Source organism: Ambystoma mexicanum, chromosome 1q, assembly GCF_040938575.1.
Source record: "Ambystoma mexicanum isolate Mex_15411 chromosome 1q, UKY_AmexF1_1, whole genome shotgun sequence".
NCBI lineage: Eukaryota > Metazoa > Chordata > Amphibia > Caudata > Ambystomatidae > Ambystoma > Ambystoma mexicanum.
This window is the reverse complement of record NC_090922.1, coordinates 174669369-174693526: the sequence shown is the minus strand read 5'-3', so window position 1 is coordinate 174693526 and position 24158 is coordinate 174669369.

Sequence of the window (24158 nt, the reverse complement as noted above, 5' to 3'; positions counted from 1 at the left end):
GCTCCTGTTGAGACTACTATGATTTCCCCCACTTCGGTAGCTCGTGTAGGGTTGCCTATTTCTGAGACAAATATTCCTCTGGTTCTCCCTGAAGGGAGGACTATTTTTGATATGCTTCTTGATTATTATGCAAGCCCTTACTTTGTGGAAGGGAGACACAGGTGAAGCACAAGGGAAGATGATAATTAATTAAATAATTATCTAGACAGTTCAGCACACTTGGGTAATAACATGTGGTATCAGCACATGAAAAAGGTGGGAGAGAGAACTTCCAAAGAGAGTTGTGATGTTTGTGCTCTCATACCTTATGCCATGGGGACTTTTATAGCTATCGAAGTAGCAGTCCAGATAGCTCATTTCCTGACGCACCTTGCACTCTGCCAGACAAGAGGTCAGTACAAGGGTCGAACATCATCCTTGATATGGGTGACTGAGATGACATCTCCAAGAGAATATGACTATGTGCAAGATTTAAAGACAAGAGAGAAATCAGAGATAAGGAATCGAGTGATCAGATATGAACAGCCTGGAATAAACAGAGCAGGAATCGGAAGAGAAGAAAACAAAATGCTAAATTGTCAAGGGAAGAACCCTGAAGAAATACGAAGATGCAAGGAAAGAGGTCAGCTGCAAATCAAGGGAACAGTGCTGACTCCTGAAGGATGGGTGGAAGGCCTGATTGTGTGCAAGGCGCCAGTAATAGCCGAACAACCTAAAGCAATTGTGTGGCATGAAGAGAATGAATGCAAGCATCATTGGCCGAAAATTGTGAAGTTGCTCACGTGGGTCGATGATAAAGGAGGGCCTTTGCAGATAGTACCTCTAGCTAGTGCATGCTTGTGTTTCAGAAACAATGGCACCAGAAAGGTTGGGATGAATTATCAGTGGGGCTGAATTTTCGATGTACCAGGCATGAAGGATGGAACAGTAGTATTAATGGAAGTTGTCCAAAGATTGGGGAGGGCTGTGTTCCATAGTACTTTTTTGCTTTTGCTTGGTCACGTGAGGAGAACACTTAAACTTACGTTTCCCCGGGCTCCAGGCAAAACAAGTTATTGGACTCAGACAGGCAAGAAATCACACATAGACTAATTGTTATACTAAAACAAATGGCTTGTTATAGGCCCTTTATTCACACAATATATGTATATATGAATTTAGCATACATAAACAAACATACACTTAGATATATAGAAATATAGATATAAGTTGCATCACCATCAGTAAAGACATAGAAGACACCTTCATCTTGGCCACTATGACACTGCTTAGTCCCTGAGCAGGTAGGCGAAGAGATCACTCGTGCTAACAGGTTCTGAGGTGGAGCGTCGTCCCACGCGGCGAGACTGCATCACCCGGGGGTCCAAGTTCTAACTAACTTTGCCACACAATGCCCTCTTCTTTATGGGCGGCATGTCCCCACCCTTCTCAGTTGCGTCTGCCCTCGAGCGAAGAGCAGATCACAATTGGAAGGGGCAGAGAGTGGAAAAAAACATTCAGGAGTGGAAAAACCCAGCACCTCTCTCCTCACATTCATTCCCAGAACCCCTTATCATGCACCTGCCAGACGCTCCAATTCCCTTCCCGTATTCGTCCTTCAGTGGGCAATACCATAACTATTTTCCATAGCATGTCTACTCAGCAATAATATTTATATCGTTCCATGACCTTGCTCTGCTTTCACTACTGAAATGCTTGTTTATTCGGCGAGGCCCGCAAAGACGCAGACTTTTATTACCATGTTGTTCTAGCTCGCATTTTGCACAAGCATTACAAGAACTTATTCATGTTCTAGCATTAGTGATTCCAAAGAGTGACCTGAACTATGGAGAATTTCCAAATGTAGATGCCCATTTGAGGAAGAGAGGATTGTTTGAATTTCTCAGTTGAACCAGAATAGAGAATTACTTCTCAGCTAGTCAATAGAAGCATATGAATCCATTCCGTATTAGCACAGGTTATTCAGCAAGACTGCTTCAATCTTTACAATTATATTCATGCCTGGGATCCAGACGATGGCCAATGCCAGGTGGTTGCAGATTACAAGATGGGAGCTTCTGCAGACAATCAATACCACCATAAAGGGATTCAATGCTATCAAGGAAGATTTGAGGGCCATAAGACTGATGACACTGCAGAACAGATATGTCATTGACATGATCAAAGCGATGGAAGGAGGAGTTTGCACCAAAATTGGGTCATCATGTTGCCCATTCACACCGTCTCACGATGAGGGAGGAACTCCCCGAAGGAATATGAAAAAGAGCAGAAAGATGAGGCGATGATGTCACAAAAGACGAGCATGATGCCCTGAGAATACTGGCTAAAGAGAATGCATGGATCTTACAGAAACTGATGACTAAATTAAGAATTGCAATATGCGAAAAGAAGATTACACGTGTGAGAAGCACTGCAGAAAATGCAAGCCATTCAATAATTGATGCTGTAACACAAGTAGATTAAGCAATCTTAGAAGCTGGTTATGAGTAGTGAATAGACTGCAGGCGAAGCCACCATTGTATAGAAGCTGGACATCTGTGTCATGAATTTAGTAAGCCAGGACCCATGGAGATAAAGGCTGAGAACTGTGCTGCAGTAAGAATAAGCTGAAATCGTGAAACGAAAGGCTGAAGCAGCCACAACTGGTTATCTATTCTTGAAGGCAGTGAAAGTGAGAAGCTGAATCATCCCTTGTTAAGGTGCAAAGAAAGAACACCAAACATGCCAAGTTTTATTCATTTGAGACATTTAAATGCTGCAAAATGGACCAAATCTTGTCACGTGAGCCAAGGATGAAAATAGAGTTGAGCGTGGAGTTCTAGAACAATGATAGTGCACTCCCATATATTCCCAAAGACAAGACTACTCTGCAAGGCCAAGTTCAAAGGCAATCTTCATGGCAGAAGGCCTGGGTGATGAGAGATGATGGGCTAATTGGGTGGGGAGGTGAAGTCAAGTCCACCTCCTGGCACCTGAGTTTGAGCTTACGTGCTGCTAACTGAACCGAATGTTTCAGACATGACACGAGTGTGCCAACCAATTATAGAGGGCTGTATCACGAAAGTCTTAAAGTTTGAGAGCCAATGATATGCAGTGTACTTAATAGTGTTGAAGATGACATGTTGTTAGAGGTAGGTATAAGTTGTCCACCTGACAGTAGATAACCAATCACAATCCCACCCCTTTTAGAAAGTATACTTAGATGTTCCCCTTGAACCTATCACAAACCATTGTAGGTTTTTCTTATTTGCCATATAGCATGACGTCACGTGTGATGTATTATTTGTATAAAAGGCTGTTTTAATGAGGAATGAATCGAAAGCTCGAGCGAACGTCTGTTGATGTCCGTTGTAACTCCCTGCTTTAGATAATTGTTAATAAAACAGCAACCTATGCCATCTTCCTGAGTTGGTTCAATTATTTGGTTACAGAGTTATTCTGCATCCCCATCCATTGCATGCATGATGCCCAAAGGGCCCCACGCTCATCTTGTTCAGCAAGAAACTTCTGCAGTCTTTCCTAGAAAACGTCTTTTACGTAATCCCTTTGTAGTGACTGAAATTATGATTGCACAAATCATCTCCAATAAGGAAGAAACCAAACTACAAATGAATAGAAAGAAAGATTTACCTTTTGCATTAACAATGTTCAGGACCACCTTTCTAAAAGTATATTTTGAAACCAAATAAACATTTAACATTAAGAAAGCTAAATGTTAATATTTCATTTTAAATATAATGTCCACTGATGCCCAACGATAACTTGAAAGATCTTCAAGTAGTTTAGTTGCGTATTCAGAACTGTTATGAATGTGTCAGAATAGAAGTAGTGGCACACAACTCTTTGGCTTTAATAAAATCTTGATTTCCCAGGCACGAGGTAAAAGAAATTGTAATTTAATGTCAAGATCGGATGCTAGTAATTTTTGCATGATCAATTGGCTTAAATTAAATCAAAATCATTTGAATTCTGTTCTTCCTATGTGATATTGATTGATTTGTATCTGGTGCAATTCATTGCTTTGCTTAAAAAAACATTACCCAACGTCCATGCTCAGTGTGAAATGTTTCTCCTGAATTATTCAATTTGTATTCATAACACTGATTTTTCTATTATTTTCCAAAAGACTTTTGTTTGCCAAGCCTCTAACTAGTGCTTTTCACTTCTGTTGTGCCTTTTCAAGGATTGGTTCATTTATAGGCCTGTTTCAATGTATAAATCCTTTGTGATACAAGACCTCAGTGAGACAGAGAAGATTGCCAGAGCAGGAGTCTGTCTTCCTTTTTCATGGTCAGATGTCACGCTTGTTTTACTAACGGGCTTCTGCAACATGCTCCTTTTTTGGGACATGTACTCATGCCTTACAGTTTCTGGGAGGGCCAGCTGGCTCACAGTAAGTAATTCCCTGTGGGTTTGCCCAGCAGATGTTGCATTTGGGAGTGTGCCAAGTTGTGTGCAGATCATCATCATGCATAGTCCTGAAGTAGTTTCTGCCATGCTCCTGGGCCAAGGCCATTCTTCCTGCTTAGGTGGTTTGGGATCAAATGATGCTACTGCTCCTCAAAGGACCTGGTACTGATTTGATTTGATTTTGATTTGGATTTGAAAGGCGCTGAAGCCCACAGGCATCAGGGTGCTGAGAACCCATCAATAATGGGAAAGCCAGAAGCAGAAAGGCCTAGCACAAAATCAAGACGAATCAAACAAAATAGTCTTTAGCCCCTTGCTGCATTTGAATAGGTCTGTCTCTGAGCGTAATTCCTTAGGCAACTGATTCCAAAGGATAGCAGCATCATGCATAGTCCTGACATAGCTTCTGCCATGCTCTTGGGCCAAGGACATTCTTCCTGCTTAGGTGGTTTGGGATAAAATGCTGCTACTGCTTCTCAAAGGACCTGATAGTCTGTTGGGGCATGACTTTGTTGGATCTCCTTTCTGGTTTAAAGACTCAGTTTAGACTCTGGACTACCGCTCTGCTAGCCACCCGGACCTCACTGCTTACATCTGCTTCTGGAATCTGTCTCACTTTGTCCTTTTCGGCTTAGGTTCATTTGGCTTCCTAGACCCATTTGGGGGACTGTGCCTCATCATGTTGGTTTCCATCTCCTTTTGTGTTGCGTTTTCTCCCCTTTTTCGTTGCTCCCTCTTTTGGTCTGTGTTTGGACCTTCAATTTCATTATGCTTTTTCTATCCATTATTTATTGATTTCTACATTTATAGAGCACACAAAGCCCAGAGTCATCTAGGCGCTAGAACTTAAGAGATTGGTTAGAGAAGTGTATTTCATTAGGAACGGTTGCAATACTACATACATTCACAACATACAGATATACAGATATACAAAACAGGCACGGTATATATAGTACTACTTAGTCACAACAGTGGTGTACTTCATCAGGTACAGTTGCAGTACTTTGTACATTCACCACATGCAGATATACACATATACAAATCAGGCACAGTGTACATAGTATTACTTAGTCACAACATGAATACATATCGGTCTTGGCATATGTTACTGAAGGTTCCAGAAACTAGTGCTTGGATAAGTTTGCCTAGTAGTCTTCTTTGTGGGCTTGGGTAGTCGGGAGTAGTCTGTCTGGAATAGGCCTAGTGTCTATTGTTGGCGATCTATGCTGTAAAGTCTAGTTTTTAGACTTTTTTGGAATGACCAGAGGGATGTGTCGTTTCTGAGTTGTAGAGGCAAAGTGTTCCACAATTTGGCTGCTATTACCGGGAAACTAGAACCAGCTGCTTTCTGTCTCCTGAATTTCATTGTAACGATGAGGTTGTAGTATGAAACCTGTGTGGGTCTATTAGTTTATGTTTTGACAATGTGTTTGCTTTCTTGACACTTCAGCTATTTCTCATTGCACTTTTGAGCCTTTGAGACGTTGTTGCGTCCTCTCTCCTATGGGCTGTGGGCTCTTCAGGGACCACATTCCTATGACTATCTGGACTTATGGAGTCCATGTTCCAAGAGGCATTGGGATTTGCAGCATCTGTCACCAATCCAGGACTGGACATCATCTTGCCTCTGAAAGGTTCAGTGTCCATGTCATCCAGTTGCATTGTCTCAGTGTTTCCATATTTCATTGGGTCTCTGCACAATCTCAAGACACTTGGAAGTGCCCGACACTCCTTGGGGATGTTCTTCCCTTCCTCCCCTTGGCTCGCTGCTATCCACATCAGATATCAGGTACTTTCACTAGTTGCCTTTTGCATATTGTCCTAAACTATAATAGGGCTTTTTTCATGTATTTTCTTTCCTCCCAAAGCTTGGGCAGGAACCAGGATTTATTTCTGCTTATCTTGTGTTCCCCTCTTTGGAGGAATCAGCGTCTTCCATTCAACATGGGATGGGTTTGAGAGGTCCTTGAGCGTTTTTCTCATGGCCATCAGTGACACCTACCTGACGTCAGGTGACCTAAATCATTGAAACGTGGATTAGAAAAAGGACAGAGATAGAAGGCAGAGGTGGACATCTTGATGGAGTTGGAGTGTCTGAGAAGACACAGAAGTCAAGGAGAGTCTGAGAAGTTGCACTAGCAAGCAAAGAGATGACTTATTTTGGAAAGAGAACCTGTCAGCAGCAAAAAGGAGAAGACGAGCACAAGACCTGGAAGCCGTGGGTCCACCACTAAAAGGTACCAAGAGTGAGGGGCGCAGTAGGAACGCCAGTTGTGGAAATCACCCAGAGCCACACACAGTACACCACATGAGGGGTTTGCACAAGTTAACAGACTGTGAGAGGAGCGCATGTATTTGGAAAGATGGGAGAAAGTTACGAGGTGAAAAGGACACATCCGAGTTAGAGACTGGAAACCCAGCCCAGCCAGAGAGTACTACCCCAGAGGAGGGGGTTCAGCAAGAAACCGAAAATAAGTATTGTGAGAAGTGCTGTATCCTTCCACTTTAAGGCAAAGTTCTGTGCGCACTTGGAGAACCCAGGTGGTGTGAGAAGAGCTGAATCCAGAGACTCAGAGGAAAAGTTTGTATTGTCTTTAGAGAAAGCAATTACTTTAAAAAGTACCAAATCCAGACACTTGAAGGTGAAGTTCATGGCACAACTGTAGACCTGAATTATTCCTGAACTATGAGACAAGGTTCCTTTCCCTATTTGATTAAAACTTGCTTGAGACTGAAATATCTCCCTGGGACTTGGCTCCCAAATCCTAACAATGCACGAGTGAGAAAGTAAGAACTGTAGATCACAGACAAACACAGAGTAGAGTTGCAGTCCACCTGGCAACCAAAGCAAACAAAGAAGTGCTTGAAATGTATCCCATGTCTATCGGCCTCATTACACGGACGGCGGTGGACCAAGGTGCTATTAGCACCTTGGTCCATGCCGGTAAAATACCGGCACCACCTTGGTGGAAAGGGGAATTACTGCCCTATTCCAAGGTTGGTGGGGTGGTAATTCCCCCTTCCCCCATTGCCCTTCCCCATTCCCATTTTTGCCCCATAGGGCTCTATGGGAATGGGGAAGGCACTAATTACGGTACCGCAAATTGCGGTACCGTAATTAGCTCCCTGGTCCCTTTGCGGGTTGGTTTTAATGCCTGCAAAAAGCAGGCGTTAAATTCCCCAACCCGCAAAGGGACCTCGTAGTAAGGTGGTAAGGGTTTACCGGTACCGGTAAAATACCGGTACCGGTAAACCCTTACCACTACCGTGTAATGAGGCCCTATATCCCTTATTTTAAGAAATTGTCATTCGTGTTGTGAAAAGGGGGAACCACGTGAATCCGAGCCTAAGTTCCATACTGCAAAACACAAACAACTGCCACCATGAGTAAACAAGAGGAATTGAGATTGAAGTTAACCAAGAAAGCCCCTATAATGTGCACTCCTATCAAAGATTCAGACATATTTGATTTGTATTGTGCCTGAGACAACATTATTCCTGTTGCAAAGAAAACCTAGGTTCAAATGGACCTATAGAGTACACTGTTCCAGCTGTCTTCTATTGCAGAATTGCAATTATGACTTCTTGCTGTGCTGAATTTTATTGATTTTTGGAGCAGGATTCATCAATGAAGATTACATATGTGGGCGCATTATTCTTCAATTTTCTAAAAGTGCCTTTTAACTTCAGTAAAGCTGCTCAAATGTGGTCCAGATCAACTGCTAATCTGACATTTGAGGCTGGAAGCAGCTGAACATTTGGAAACCATCAACCGTGGAGTTGGAGGTTTTTAACAACAGTGAATCCTCGGCCTTTAGACATCTTGACCAGACACCAAAATCACCCAGAGAGTCCACAGAGTACATGGACCCCACCAATAAAACAGAATGGGCCTCATTACACGGTAGGCGGTAAGGGTTTACCTGTACCGGTATTTTACCGGTACCGGTAAACCCTTACCGCCTTACTACGAGGTCCCTTTGCGGGTTGGGGAATTTAACGCCTGCTTTTTGCAGGAGTTAAAAACCAACCCGCAAAGGGACCAGTGGAGCTAATTACGGTACCGCAGTTTGCGGTACCGTAATTAGCGCCTTCCCCATTCCCATAGAGCCCTATGGGGCAAAAATGGGAATGGGGAAGGGCAATGGTGGAAGGGGGAATTACTGCCCCGCCAACCTTGGAATGGGGTGGTAATTCCCCTTTCCACCAAGGCGGTGCCGGTATTTTACCGGCATGAACCATGGCGCTAATAGCGCCATGGTTCACCGCCTACCGTGTAATGAGGCCCAATGACTTGAAATGGCCAGTTCATCTGACTTCATCACAGCCACAAAGAATGAAGCTGTCTTAAAACATATGTTTAAACAAAGCACAACCAACTGGGGAGGAATGGAAAGGAGCATGGTATTCTTTAATATACCAACTAGAGCTTAATTCTGCAACAGGAAGAACTGAAACCAAGAGAAGACGGAAAACCAAGCAACCAGTTACTTATACCCAAACCTTAAAAAAATTGTTATAGTTCTGTACCGCGGCCCCATTTTACAGCTACACATCTAGTAATAGCCAAGCTGCAAGATCATGTTTTGTGCAGGCTCGATCCATGATTGGCCTTACCTCTGTAGCTTGGTGACTAGTGGATGAGAAGAAATAAGGCTGATCCCCTTGGGCAGCCAGGTCTCCGTCTGGATGGTTATAGAAGCTATGTGCTTTAGGAGAGGTTTCAGACCCAGCAAGATTGAGGAAAAACCTTGGAACATCCAGTTCACAGGATGGACTCAGAACATGGTGCAGCAGAGTGCTTAGAATGGCGTGGATCCAGAATGAAGTGTGGGCAATAGCAGGTAGGTGGAAGCAAGGACTCAAGCAGCAGACCTGCAAGAGAGCAAAAGTGGTAGAAGGAAACAGAAGGGATGCAAGAACATGGTTCAAGAGTAAAAAACAGGAATTAAGCAAGGAGGTGCCCTAGCAACACAGTTGTGACGCACCTCTTACTGTTCCTCACCGCTTATATCTTGCAGCTGCATCGTAGCTTGTAACTGCACTGATGCCATGTCACGGTCATGACATGCCTGCTCATCAATTGGCAACCTGACGCTTTCGCTGCATACAGTGGCCATGTTTAGTTGGGCAGTGACCAGCCCTCCTCAACTTCCGGTGTTTCGACAGTAACCAGGATGTGGGTTGGCGGCGCTTCCTCACATCTCCTCTGGCCTGGAATATACAGCAGCATAAACCAATACTGCCAGTCCTGTGACATCTATCAGAACACAAGTAACACATATTGGGCCTCATTAGGACCCAGGCGGTAAGGGGTTTACGGCGGCGTAAACAGCGCCGACCCTTACCGCCTGATTCCGAGGTCCCTTAGCGCCATGGCGGATTTAACACCTGCTTTTAGCAGGTGTTAAAATCCATGGCGCTAAGGGACCATGTTGTTAATTACGCCACCGTAATTTACGGTGGCGTAATTAACGCCTTCCCCACTCCCATTATGCCCTATGGGGCAAAAATGGGAATGGGGAAGGGTAAATGGGGATTGGGGACTTACCGCCCCGCCGACCTCGGAATGGGGCGGTAAGTCCGCCATGGTGGTAAAGGTACGACCCAGGCGGTAACTTACCGCCTGGGTCGTAATGAGGCCCAGGGCCTCATTACGACTCAGGCGGTAAGTGATTGAAATTACCGCCATGGCGTAATGAGCGTTAACGCCATGGTCCGATGGCGATAAGAGCGCCACATTACGACCCATCGCGCACGAGCATTACGCCATGGCGGTAACGTAAACTACGCCATGCCGTAAACAGCCCTTACCGCCCTCGTTAACAGCGCAGGGTGACCTACCGCCACCCATCATTGCGCCAACCGTAGTCAGCGGTCACTGTAATTAGCGGTGACCGCAATTAGGCGGAACCGGAAATAGCGTAATCGCGGCGGAACGGGAAACAGCACAGCGGCCATCTTAAAAAACACAATCCATTGCCATCCTACCCAACCACACCACAACCAACCCTCAAACCCTGACATTCCCATAACCCACCCATTTCCTCAGCCAACCATGCCTAAAATTGTCAAGAAGGCATGTGACAGGCAGCGGCAGGAGCGCTTCAGTCGAGAGGAACTGCAAATGCTTGCAGACACGCTCCAGGAGAAGGCCGATGTTGTCTTCTCCAATGAGATGACCCGAACAGCCATAGGCCGCAAAAAGGAGGTGTGGGAACTTGTGGCACAACGTGTCAGTGCTGTTGGAACCACCCCACGCACCTCCAAACAGTGCTGCAAGAGATGGGACGACCTGCGGATCAGGGTCCGGGGCATTATGTCTGCCAACCGTAACCTGGCCCTGGGAACTGGCGGGGGAGCAGACTCCCCACTGAAGATGCAGCCATGGGAGGAGACATGTGCCTCTCTGATTGGCATTGAGTGCATCGAAGGTGTCGGCGAGATGGAGAGAGGGGCCCCGAGATCTGGAGACACAGGTAGGTGCCTCATATCCAGCCTTGCAAGACACCCTGATACACTTGCACGTGACAATCACAATGTGGCAGACGCAACACATCAGCAGATGAGCCACACCCTGCGCACATGCAGCATGTACACTGTACAGTAGGCAGACACACACCTGCATGCAAAACCGAACCTAAATGGAGGCAACCTGTATGTCACGGGCTACTAACTCCACCATCTATCCATTTCACTCTTCACAATGCCTGCTCAATGTCCGCTGAACCATCAATAACAGTCACCCTCCTCTGCTCCACCACAGGCTCGCAATCGGACACTGGCAGGGACGACAGCACCAGCACCCCAGCCAAGAAGGCCAGGAAAGTGGGAGAGGGGAACCATGCATCCACCTCTGCTGGACCCAGGCAGAATCCACGCCAGGCTGAAGAGCCCAGGGCAGCAAAGTCCCCCGAGGAAGGGGTCGTGACAGCACCTGCAGCCCAACCACACCCACTGTTGCCCACTGAGGGCAATGTGTCAGCAGGGAGCAGTACTGTTGGGGAGACTGCAGCCATCGCTGCCTGCTCCGACAGTGATGTGGAGGATGACACCGGACTTGACCACAACACACAACTGCACTCACCACACCTATCCCCAATCAGCCATCATGGAGATGACACCCAGGGCCCATCGCCAGCTAATTCATGGCCAGCAACTCCAAGCCCAGTGGGAGTTGTGGAAGATGGGAGTAGTCCCATTGGTCCCCCATTGGCACCCTCCATTGGGCCAGAATTCCAGCTGTCGCTGGAGCAGATTGCCAACAGGCAGGAAGCACTGGGCACACTCCTCACGCAGCATGTTGCAGAATGTGTAAGTACCAGTGCAGCCATGGAGAGGAGTGCTGATGGCATCAGGGCTGCCATCCAAACTGCCAGCAGGGACATTTGCACCGAACTTGCTGCAGGGCGGCAGATGATGAGCCAGCTCATCCAGACAATTCTGGACACATGCCGTACTGAGCAGCCCGGTACATCCTCGGCTGCAAGTTCAGCACAAGCCTCTCCCGTCCGCAGGTCATCCAGGACCCTGAGGAGCACAGGCAGGGGGGCCCCAGGTTCCGGGAGAGGGGGCAGTCAATAGTGTGCTGAACTATACACACTTCACCACGGGCACTGTCACATGTTTGCAGGGTGTTCAGGGGGGAGGGGGAGGGGGGAATTGGGTGTGTTGGAGTGTTCAGGGGGGAGGGGGAGGGGGGAATTGGGTGTGTTGGAGTGTTCAGGGGGGAGGGGGAGGGGGGAATTGGGTGTGTTGGAGCGTTCAGGGGGGAGGGGGAGGGGGGTATTGGGTGTGTTGGAGTGTGCAGGGGGGAGGTGGAGGGGTACTGTTATACCTATTCAGTAGAACAATACACTTTTTCTTTTCTCACAAACCAAAAGTGTGGACATTGCTCATTGCGTATGTGTGCTTTATTGTTACAGTCCACAGTGTTGACATACCAGACACACACAGTGCCCCAAGTGCCATCCATATGTCACCCACTCGCTGTGTGTGCTAGAAGTATCGGTCAATGACATTCTGACGCATTATATGGCCCTCCTGTGCATCGCTGCCTCCCTGAGGTGCTGCCCCATCCCCATCATCATCATCCCCATCATCAGGTGGTTGTGGTTCTGCGTCAGGGGGCAGAGGCACGTTTCGTCTGATGCACATATTGTGTAGCATGACACATGCCATGACGATCTTTGCAACCTTCTCATGGCGGTACAGGAGTGCCCCGCCAGACCTGCTGAGGCAGCGGAAACGTGCCTTCAGTAGGCCAAAAGCATGCTCTATCACCACACGGGTACGTGCATGGTTATGGTTGTAGTCCTCCTCATGCTGGTTCGATGGGTTCCGCACTGGTGTGAGGAGCCACCTCTTCAGGGGATAGCCCGCATCACCTGTAAAATGTGAGAAAAGAATGTGCCAGGAACGAGATTGATATGTGAACATGACGCACAACCATGCCTTGATTCTGACTGTTACTGTGCACCAATTGGAGTTGTGGTTATGGATTTACACTGTGCAACCAGTATGTGTTCATGGCTCTCATGTACTGTTTTGCATGCTAAAACACAATGCAGGGGGGACGATTGCCTTGTGAGTGGCCATCCACTGTGTCCGTTCAGGACGTCATTCATGTGACCTTGCACGTGTCCTGTGAGCTTGAAGCTCACATGATAGCAACATCGATGTCTGGCTCATTATGACCCCAGTGAGCATTACTGGTGTCAATGGGGACAGTTTGTGGGTCTTGTAGTGGTGCATTGATGTCCCTGTCTGTCATGTGCCTCCTTTGTGCGCAGTTGTGGGGGACAGGCCTTTCAGTAGTTGGTGCATGGTGACGTGCATGTTGGTGTTATTCTTTAGGGTCAATGCGGCCACAATTTGCACAATGCACTTGCAAATGGTTGTGTCGTTTTTGGGATGCACTTTCATTCACATGTTGGGATGATTAGGTCAGGCATGATGTGTACACTACTCTGTTGACGTCAGTGCTGCCACAGGGAATGATCTGGCTACTGCTAGTTGCACCCACCCCCCTGTATCTGCCAGATGTAATATGCATTGGTACGTCATTCAACACCCACTTTGCATTTCCATGCTCATGTCATTAGACTCACCGAGTAGGTAGGATCTTGGGCCTGCATGTCGCTCCATGTAGCGTGGTATTGTTGAGTTCCGAAGGATCATAGAATCATGGGTTGATCCGGGGAATCTGGCACAACAATGTGTGATGATCCTGTTGGAGTCACAGACCATTTGCACGTTGATTGAGTGGAAATGTTTACGGTTGCGGTACGGTACCTCCATGGCATGTGGGACCACCAATTCAACATGGGTGCAGTCAATGGCACCAATGCAACCAGGTATGCCGGCCAGTGCATGGAAACCCACTTTGGTGTTGGCAATCTCCTGGGCAGACCGTGGTAATGAGATGTGGTCATCTGTGTGCTTGAGGAGGGCATCGAGCACTTGCATCAGTGTACGCGAGAATAATGGTTGTGATATGCCATGCAAGTGCCCCACTGTGTGCTGGTAGGTGCCTGTGGCCAGGAAGTGGAGCACGGACACTACCTTCAGTAGGGGGGGGGTGGCAGTGGGTGTATCAATCATGCTGACGATGTCGTTGTGTATCATGTCCACAATGGTGGTGATGGTGTCCCGGTCCAGTCGGTACAGGGTGTGGATCTGCTCAGCGGTGAGGTTGAATGGGCTGGGTCTGATGCGTGGGATTGGGGGCTGCCTGCGTGGTGGCACTGGCTGTGCTGGTGGGGCTTGCTGGGCCTGCCTTGCCCTCCTTCTCCTCCTGCGTCTCCTCTGTGCAGCCTGTTGTTGTTGTTGTTGTTGTAGTTGCTGTTGTAGCACTCGCATTGCTATCAGGTCCTCCAGCCCCAACATTGCTAGTCCTATTGGTATCATTGTGGAGTGTGACTGGGTGTGGGAAGGGGTGGGGTGTGCTCTTTTTGTACTTCCTGAGTCTGTATTGCCTTCACCTGTGCTGTTTCTGTGCACCTGTGGCAGCTGCATTCACTTTACATGGCCCTTTACGGTTGGTTCGCGATGGCGTAATTTGCACCATGGCGGTAAGGTACTTAACGGGCTGGGTGATGGCGTTAGGGGCATGTCCGCTTGGGTCGGCATTCCCGCACCTTTCCGCCATGGCGCTAAGTACGGTGTGGATGTTCGCGTGCGCGCGCCCTTGGCGCAGTCAGCGGCAGCGTTAGCTACGATGCCGCTAGTGACATCGTAGTTTACGGTCACGGGTCGTAATCGGCCCGAGTGGAAGACGATGGCGGTAATCGTTTACCGCCATCGTTTTTCGCTTTGCGCCAGGGTCGTAATGAGGGTGCCATTGTCCATAGTCACCATTGCAGCTATTTCCTATCACCTATTTTCTGTTTGATGAAATTGTGATGGAAGTTATAGGACCCCTTAAACCATCAAAGAGTGGGTTCTGCTAAATGCAGGGCATTGTAGAATATTCTACACAGTATCCAGTAGCATTTCAATAATGGGTAAGCACCATGAAGAACATAAGACATGCATTAGTACTATACTTCTCAAGAGGTACTTCGTGCAAGCCCAGATTGATAGAAAATCTGAAAACAACTTGCAGATCGAGACCCAAAGCATGTCAGTATTATCCACAGACTATTGGCCCGGTCAATAGGCTTATTTATTGAGATCTTGAAAGGCGGTCTTAGATAAGGATGTCAGACACTGTGACTTTTTGTCAACCTGGTTCCTCTTTGCTGTTCAGAAGACTCCCCGATCGTCTTCTGTTTTTCCCATTCAAACTAGTTTACAGTATATGTCCACAGGATCTCCTTGGCATGGTCATGGGGGATTGAAAAGAGCAAGAAAACATAATTGCAAATCTGGCCAGAGAAACACAAAACATATTGGGCAGTTTGACAAATGAAAGTGATTTGGAAATGTAAAAACGTCAGTCTTGTGAATTATAATTAAATAATTCAGATCAAAATTGTCACTTTTAGGAGTCAACACTGGTGATCTACATTGACACCATTTGATTTGTTTGAATATGGGGGAGGTACTCACATCAAGGAACACTGCTCTAACCAAATCATCCTTACCTCTAAGAGTGCAACAGGTTTTCTCACTGGGTTTAAAAAATCTAAATAGTTTCTTCACATGTACATGATTTTTTTATGCTGCAATGGCTATGTTAAGCAACAAAATGATTCCATTGAGTGGTAGTCACATGAGCAATACTCTCAAGTCTACTCTTACAGTTCACAGATGTAACACTGATGGGTTGCATATTATCACCCATCAACATCTCATTACACCAAATAGATCATACCTTCTCCCTTTACAAACAATATAAAGTTAATCAACAAAATGGCAACCACAACACTAAATAAGAGAGAAGCAAGCAAAGCAAACCTATTTTGATGTCTTTACACATTCATCAGAATAAATGTCAAACTTTCAGGTAACTTCTTAATTCTACAATTAACAGGTGTCAGTGCTGCAGCCACGTCCCGACTCCTACAGTCATAGCTGACCTAACACAACCTCTTGATTCATGGATTTCTTACCATATCCTGATCTTCATCCTCTAGTCTCCATCGAAAACTATCACTCATCATGCACTTTTCCGATGTTGGAGCATGAAAACGATCATACTCATTTTTTTTATTACAAACCTTACATAAAATCATTATTATCCATCAACATGGGAACATTTTATCAGTCTGAAAAACAAATCACAATTTTGTGGCAACACACATTGAAATTGAGAGTTATTAAATAACTAACATACAATCCATTACATCATAAATGTGTGCTTCTCCTTTTACATCAAATATCATGGAGTTGTTTTCCCCAATTAGAAACAATTTCCACCCCTCATCCACAGATAGTGTTCTACAATGCTTTCAACTTCACTCATGTATTTCTGTTAATGTAAGAGTATTGCAATCTATTATCAGATGTTTTAATGATTCAATCGCTCCACTCGCCTTACAAAATCTACATGAATAGGTCATTTTGTCATTCAATCTCTGCACACTTAGTACTTCCATGGTGTGTACAATGTTCAGTCTTAACCACATAAACAGATGCCGATATTTGGGACTAGGGAATTTTGTTAGGTATCTCAGGAGTTGGTTCAAACATCTTAATTCAGGTGCCATACTCAGTGGTAGTTTATAGGATGACGTTTTATCTTGTGTATCGATCCAGTCTTGCCTCATTAAGTAGGTCTTCACTTTACAAGGGTTCATTATTAAAACATAATCAGAGGGCTCAAAATCGTTTAACCACCCACAGCACATACTTTTCCAAATATCCATCAACCAATCTTTCTTTTGATTTCCCCTATTTTTTAGCATTTTGAAGGGGAGCAGGGTCTCCATCTCTATACAACTGCAGTGGACGCTTAATGAACTCCATTTAACCCTGGACTATATAGCGACTGAAGTCTCAATTCATATCTTATTTGGAGTGATCTTGGTAGTCGTAAAGTGATCCGGCATGACATCCCAAAATCCTTCATGGAAGTTCATGGCTGTTTCTGCACCATAGATCATAATGGTGGCTGCTTTTGGGTTGTAGAAGGAAATGATTGGGATCAGTGTGAACTTCCCAAATGTTTTATGGATCATCATGGCTTGGGAAGTCAAACTAATAAATTTTGATCTAATCGCTTCAGCCCAGACTGTCTCAATTAAGCTGCAACTGATTGAAGCACCCAAATATAATATAGAATCCACGTTTTCCAGGACCCTGTAACCCATGGTCCAGACAAATTGGGATTTCTTTTTTCCTTGTAAATTTGAGAAGGTCATTGTTTTGGATGTATTAGTGTTGACCCCAGATCATTTGTCCTCATATAAACCTCCAGCTGATCTAATCTCCTCTGTAGGCCTATTGGGGTTTGAACAATCAAGACTTAGGGCCTCATGAGGAGTTTGCCTGTCCAGAAACAAGGGTGCCGGTAAGCTCACCAGCACCCTTGTTTCCGGATCGGCAACCTCCAAGTCTGCCTGCCAGATCTGCAGTGCCTGACAGGTCTGACCCTGCCAGGCATAGCACCCACATTAGGCAGACCGTTCACGGAAGCACCAGCACCTTTAGTAACGGTACCGGTGCTTCTCTGTCCCCACTCCCATAGAGTCCTATGTGACTTTATGGGAATGGGGACTTACATTTTACTGGCGCATGAATTCTCCCAGTTGCATCGGGAAGTCAGGCGCCGGTAAAATATCACGGTCCGGCGGCAACCCACCAGTAGCACCGGCAGGGTTTACCGCCTGACCCGTAATGTGGCCCTAGGTCATCGGCGTATAACATCCACAGAATGACTTGGTCATAGATTTTAGGAGCAAAAGCCCTAACCCCACACTGAGTCTGTTCCATATCAGATAGATATAGAATAAACAGTGTCACTGCTACAGGCAAGCCCTGTTTTACTCCTCTACATGTGTTAATTGATTTGGTTGCAGCTCCTTCTGTGGACATTCTGATCTGGATCATGGTTTGCAAGTGAAAGGCTCTGATTGCCCCAAGAACGTCTAACGGTCAGCCCCATTTTGATAGCTTCATCCAATTTTTTCTCTGTTGATACTATCGAATGCTTGTTCTAATCAATAAAAGAAAGTTGGATATTCTGCTTTGTTTTAAATGCCTTCAGCTTCAAGATATTGAATAAGGGGGGGGTGTGGCCAGCGAGCAGTCGATGTAGACGTGAGCCCGCTGAGCTCCTGGTGCCACCAAAACATCCTGATAAATCCTGGGGGAATCTGACTTGCAGCACCCCTGCAAAACTACGAAAAGTTGGCGGAAAGACAGCACAACGCATCGCAGCTACTCCGAAACCAAAACGGAGATCGAAAGCGGAGATAGCTGCGGCGGAAGGTGAGAGAGCGCGGCCGCCACCGAACACGATCCAAGATGGCAGACGGCGACTTGGAATAACTCGCCGATCACTTCCAGAGCGAAGAACAGCGGCCCACGGGAGGTGCAAACACCTAACGGGAAGGCCGCGACCCCGCCTGGAGACGTGAAGATGCCGGCACTGAGCGGGCGGCCCCCGGCGCCGCGGCCCACTAAAGCGCGGTCTTCCCCTCCCCCCTGACGACTCTCCTCACAAGACCGCCAGCACCGTCCCCGACCCCAGGCGTGCCGACCGGCCGCAAGCGCTCCGCTCCGCGTTGAGCGCCTGCCACTCCAGAGTAACAGGCAGCGGCGGAAAGGACGGAGAAGCGCGTAACTAGGCACGCGAAACGGTAAGGAGAGGGGCGAGCCGGAGGCGGTGGTTGCGAGCAGTCCCTTCCCGCTTCCCGCTTTCCTGCTTGCCCGCTCCCAGCAAACCCCCGTGACACTGCTCGCCTGTGATCCCCCCTGAGAGGACGTGCCCCCCGATCATCGCGGTGCACAAGGAACCACTGCTGGGTCTCTCCTACGCGCCATCAAAGGACCGACATTTCGCCTGAGAAGGACATTTAAAGCGCCATAAACACACGGCAGCGCTTGGGAGGGGCAGGACAAACATCGCCCCCCAATGGTGCAGGAGGATGCAATAAAGATCCTTGATGCCTGAAATTGGCAAAACAATCAATAGCCCTCGCCTCTAAGGAGGGAAACCACGCAGTACTGCAGCATTAAGACCCTCGCTGGGAGTGTGGCAAAACATAGAGGTAATCTCACACAGCAATAAAGTTTTGGGAAACCATCCAGATACATGGAAACAAGACTCGAGCTGAAGGGACTAGCATTACTCTGTTGGGCACAAGCACATTACTCCTGCAGGGGGGCGCGGGAAACCCGGAGTGCAAGTGGACGATCCCACGGAGGGGAGAGGAAGTTGGGGGACAGGGAAGGAGAACCACCCCCCCCTCAATAACTTAAGTGTGCCGAAAACACCCCGAATGCAAATCGCCCCTTTCCTCGAGCAACAGCCCAGAGGACTCAAATCTGTGTCCCGGCTCACATACAACACGTTTAAAATCAGGGAGCCCCTGAAAGTGGCAGACGGATCCTTACCGAGTGCCGGATCAGTGATAGAAGTGGATATGGGTAAAGACAAGGGCAGAAGAGGCACGACACAAAGTAAAATGGAGCAATACGCGGTGCCCACACTGGCCATGGAGCCGACACAGGAGAAAACGGCAGCTACTGAAGATGAGGAACCCGAACCCTCTCTCAAAGACATTATGAATGCCATAGCTAATTCCAGAACCGCTATGGAGATTAAAATGGATGGCATCAGCACAGAAGTGTCCCTCCTACGCCATGATTTGCAGAAACTCACGTCTCACATGGGAGAGGCGGAAACCCGCATATCCAACACGGAAGATGGCCTCCGAAACATGAGTCAACAGATGACCAGAGTACTGCAACGTGTTAAAACTCTAGAAGAACGAGTGGAAGAGGGGGAGGGACGCTCTAGGCGAAATAATATACGAATTCTGGGACTACCTGAGAAAAGTGAAGGCCCCTCCATGGAACTATTCCTTGAACAACTGCTCATGGATCTATATGCCCCAAAGAAGTTTTCAAAACTCTTCTCTATTGAACATGCCCATCGAGCCCCAACAGGCAGACCAACGCCTGGGACCCCACCCCGCACAGTGATTGCCAAAATCCTAAATTACAGGGACCGAGACACGGTACTGCAAATGGCTAGATCCAAAGGTTCCATGACCTATAACGGTGCTAAAATTGCCTTCTTCCCGGACTTCACCAGGGAAGTGCAAAGAGCACGCCAATCCTTTGACCAGCTCAAGAAAAGGCTACAGATCCAAAACGTCAAATATGGCCTCCTGTTCCCGGCACAGCTGAAAATTTACCATAATGGCACAACAGTGCACTTTAATGATCCAAAAGATGCGTGGAACTGGGCAGAAAATAACCTGGAGGGAGATTGGGGCCCAACAAATAGAAGGGAACGTGAACGGAATAGACCGCGCCCGGACAGACTCCCGAATGCAAAGCTACTGCAAGACCAGGATGAACTACCGCCAAGAGAAGCTGACTGAGGCGGGCAGGCATATGTTGACACCAACATAACCACCGACATCTGCAATGAACTTTAAGTTGAGATGCCCGTTTGCAACGCACCGTCAGACTTCCCCCGCAGAATAAAGAAATGGCGGCTCAATTGGGCCCCCCCTGACAAAAGTGATAGGACTAGCGTCAAGTAACAGCGAGAGAAACACAAACAAGTTATACCAAATGTATTGACTAATTGTTCAGTCTGAGCAGACCCTAGTCAAGCTCAGCCTAATGTTCGGGCGACAGGTACTTCAAGTTGGGGTGGAGTATGGGGAGGGGGCAGGGGAGTTTGTTTTCATGACAGAGTTTGTTTGTCTAGTTTACTGTTTTAGGATTGATGTGCGCTATGGGTTGGGGTCTGGCTCCCGTTGGGCGGACAGGGGTCACCATCCGGGGACACACACAGCATTACCCGGCACACCCAATTCCCGACCACCATGACAGAACACGCCATTGAAAGCAAGACCAAGTCCATTAAGATAATGACTTGGAATGTGAACGGGCTGGGCAGCAGTATCAAGAGGCGCCTTGTACTACAATATCTGAACCGATATGCGCCCGATGTGGCCTTTCTAACCGAAACGCACCTGGCGGGTACGAACTGTAACCTCTTTAAGCGAACCAATTACTGCATTGCGTTACACTCACGTTTCTCCATGGGAGCCAGGGGAGTACTGATCCTGGTACACAAGCGACTACCATTGAATCTCCTATCTGTCACACAGGATACGGGAGGTAGATTTGTAAATCTACATAACCGCGACTCTCTGGGAGCGGTCCATATCCATGCTAGCCGTATACGCACCACCAACCTTACTCATCGCATTACTTAACCATATAACGCCTATGTTAGCGGCAGATTCCTCGAACTTGGTAGTGGCAGGGGGAGATTTTAACGAAGTCATGAACTTGGAACTTGACCGTACGCATATCCGTTCGAGAAATCCAGCTGCGCATACCAAATTGGCCACATTCGTTGACGCAATAGGCCTGAAAGATGTGTGGAGACACTTACACCCCGGCACAAGAGAATACTCGTTTCTCTCCGGAGCACACGCCTCACTATCCAGGCTTGATTATTTTTTTCTCCTGACGTCCGAATTACATCTAGCAACTGATGCACACCTCCTACCCAGAGGTATATCAGACCATTCACCGCTCATGTTAGAGCTTAATACCCACAGACCGGTCCCCCTACCCACATGGAGTTTAAATAATTATTATCTGGGCTTCCCCGATTTAGTGGAGCATGTTAAAAATGCGACAGAATCATACTTTGAATTGAACACAACCTCCGTGGATAGCCCTGTAACACTGTGGGAGGCTTATAAACCAGTACTGAGGGGGGAACTCATATCCCAGATCACAGCCCATAAGAGGAAACAGGTCGCAGCGATCCGGGCGGCCGAAGCGCGAGTGCAAGAGGCAGAGGTAGCTCATCTATCCCAGGACCTCCCAGAATCTCATCGCGAGTTACAATTAGCACAAAAACAGTTCCAAAACGTCGCCCTGGACAATGCCAAACAGGCACACGCAGCGATGCGTGCCAGAGTATACGAAACCCGGGACAAGGCAGGCAAAATGTTGGCATGGCTGGAGAAGCGAAACGAGGGGCTCCGACATGTTAGAGCAATTAGATCACAGGGGAATATACTAATAACAGCGGACCGCGACATAGCGGAAGGGTTCGCAGCCTATTATAAGGAACTTTATGGAGCGCCAACCTCCCCTATTGACACCACGGCCATCTCGGAAATCACCCTTCCCTCCTTGACGCCTGAACAAAGAGCCCTGCTAGAAACTAACATAACAGAGGATGAACTGTCTGCAGCCATAGCGGATCTCCAACCCGGGAAAACCCCGGGACCCAACGGTTTTCCCGTTGAGGTGTGGAAGAAAATAGGCACAAGCTTAATTACACCACACTTACTGAAAATGTATGAAACCTCCCGCAGCAAAGGGTCCCTCCCACAGGACCTGAGACAGGCCACCATAGTGGTCATACCCAAGGTGGACAAACCCCCAGATTGCTGCAGCTCGTATAGACCTATTTCCCTCATCAACACTGAAACCAAAATCCTAGCGAAAACATTAGCTAATAGACTCCAGCAAGTCATACCCTCCTTGATCCACCCAGATCAGTGTGGTTTTATGCCGCAAAGATCCACGCGGATGAATATACATCGATTATTCACGGCAATGGAAAATGCGACCACTATCTGAGGCCCTCTAGCCCTGTTGGCAGTGGACTTCGAGAAGGCCTTTGATTCTATTAGGTGGGATGCGATCTGGGAAATAATGCATAGAATGGGATTTGGGCCCCAATTTATGAGTTGGGTTAAATTACTGTATAAATCTCCGTTAGCCGTCACGAAAGTGAATGGTCACGTATCAGACCCCTATGAAATTGGCACCGGGACCAGGCAAGGATGCCCACTGTCAGCTATGATATTCGCAATAGCAATCGAACCGCTCGCAATACTGTTAAGAACTAACGAAACATGGAAGGGATTCCGATGGTCTGAAGCCTGGGAGGACAAAGTGTCCCTATATGCAGACGACTTACTGGTATACTTACAAGACCCGGTTAGATCCTGCCCCATAGTGACTGATTTACTCCAGAAATACGGCTCTTTCAGCGGCCTGAGAGTAAACTGGGACAAATCTACTCTGTTCCTGCTTAGACGAGAGGAAGAATCGATTCCGCCCCAATGTCCCTACCAGGTAGAAAGGGAACAATTCAAATATCTAGGTATATTAATAACAAATAATCTGACTGATTATGTTCCCAGAAATTTGTACCCAGTCATGACAAGATTTGCAGAGGACACCCGTCACTGGTCATGCCTTCCTCTGACATTACTGGGTAGAGCTGCGCTCTTTAAAATGATGGCCTTGCCCCGACTCCTGTACATATTACAGAACGCCCCCTTATATATTCCTTCAAACATATTCAGGAAAATAGATCAGACACTTCGTAAACTGCTATGGAATGACGGCCACCCACGTATAGCTCTCGCTACGCTCCAAAGATCCATATGGGAGGGCGGAATAGGACTACCCCGAATGCAAACGTATTATTGGGCCAGTCAATTGATGAAAGTGTATGACCAACTACACGGCGACACAGGTGCACCACATAACAGATCTTTAGAACTCGACACTCCCGGGAAATCCATTATGCAATATCTCTACAAGAAAAGAGACAGCGCGGCCACTCCCAACATGCGAGCACAGATAACACAAATCTGCATAGATGCACATAAATTCGTGGGATGGGGCGACAAACTATCGCAGGCGCAACCTCTGTGGAATAACAGGAACCTTCCCGGTGTATACACGCTCCCCAGATGGCCGAATTGGTCTCGGCATGGATCGCTCACACTGGGAGACGTTGTGAAGGATAACACTATGGTTCCTTTTGCGGAGTTGGCTCTCCGATTTGGACTTCCCCAAACTGAGCACTACCACTATGCCCAACTACAACACGCATTACAGAACATTCTCCCTGAAGTGATCTCTCTGCCGGACTTTACCCCCATTGAAAGAAACCTATTCCCGGAACAAATCACCCATAAAGTGACATCGGTTCTGTACAGTGCCATAAGTTCCTTTGGCACACCAGATCTGCTGTCGCTGCGGACCAAATGGGAGTCGGATGTGGGGGCCATACTACCGGAGGAATGGGTCATAGCATTGATGTTCCCTAGGGAGATAGCAATATCATCAAGGCT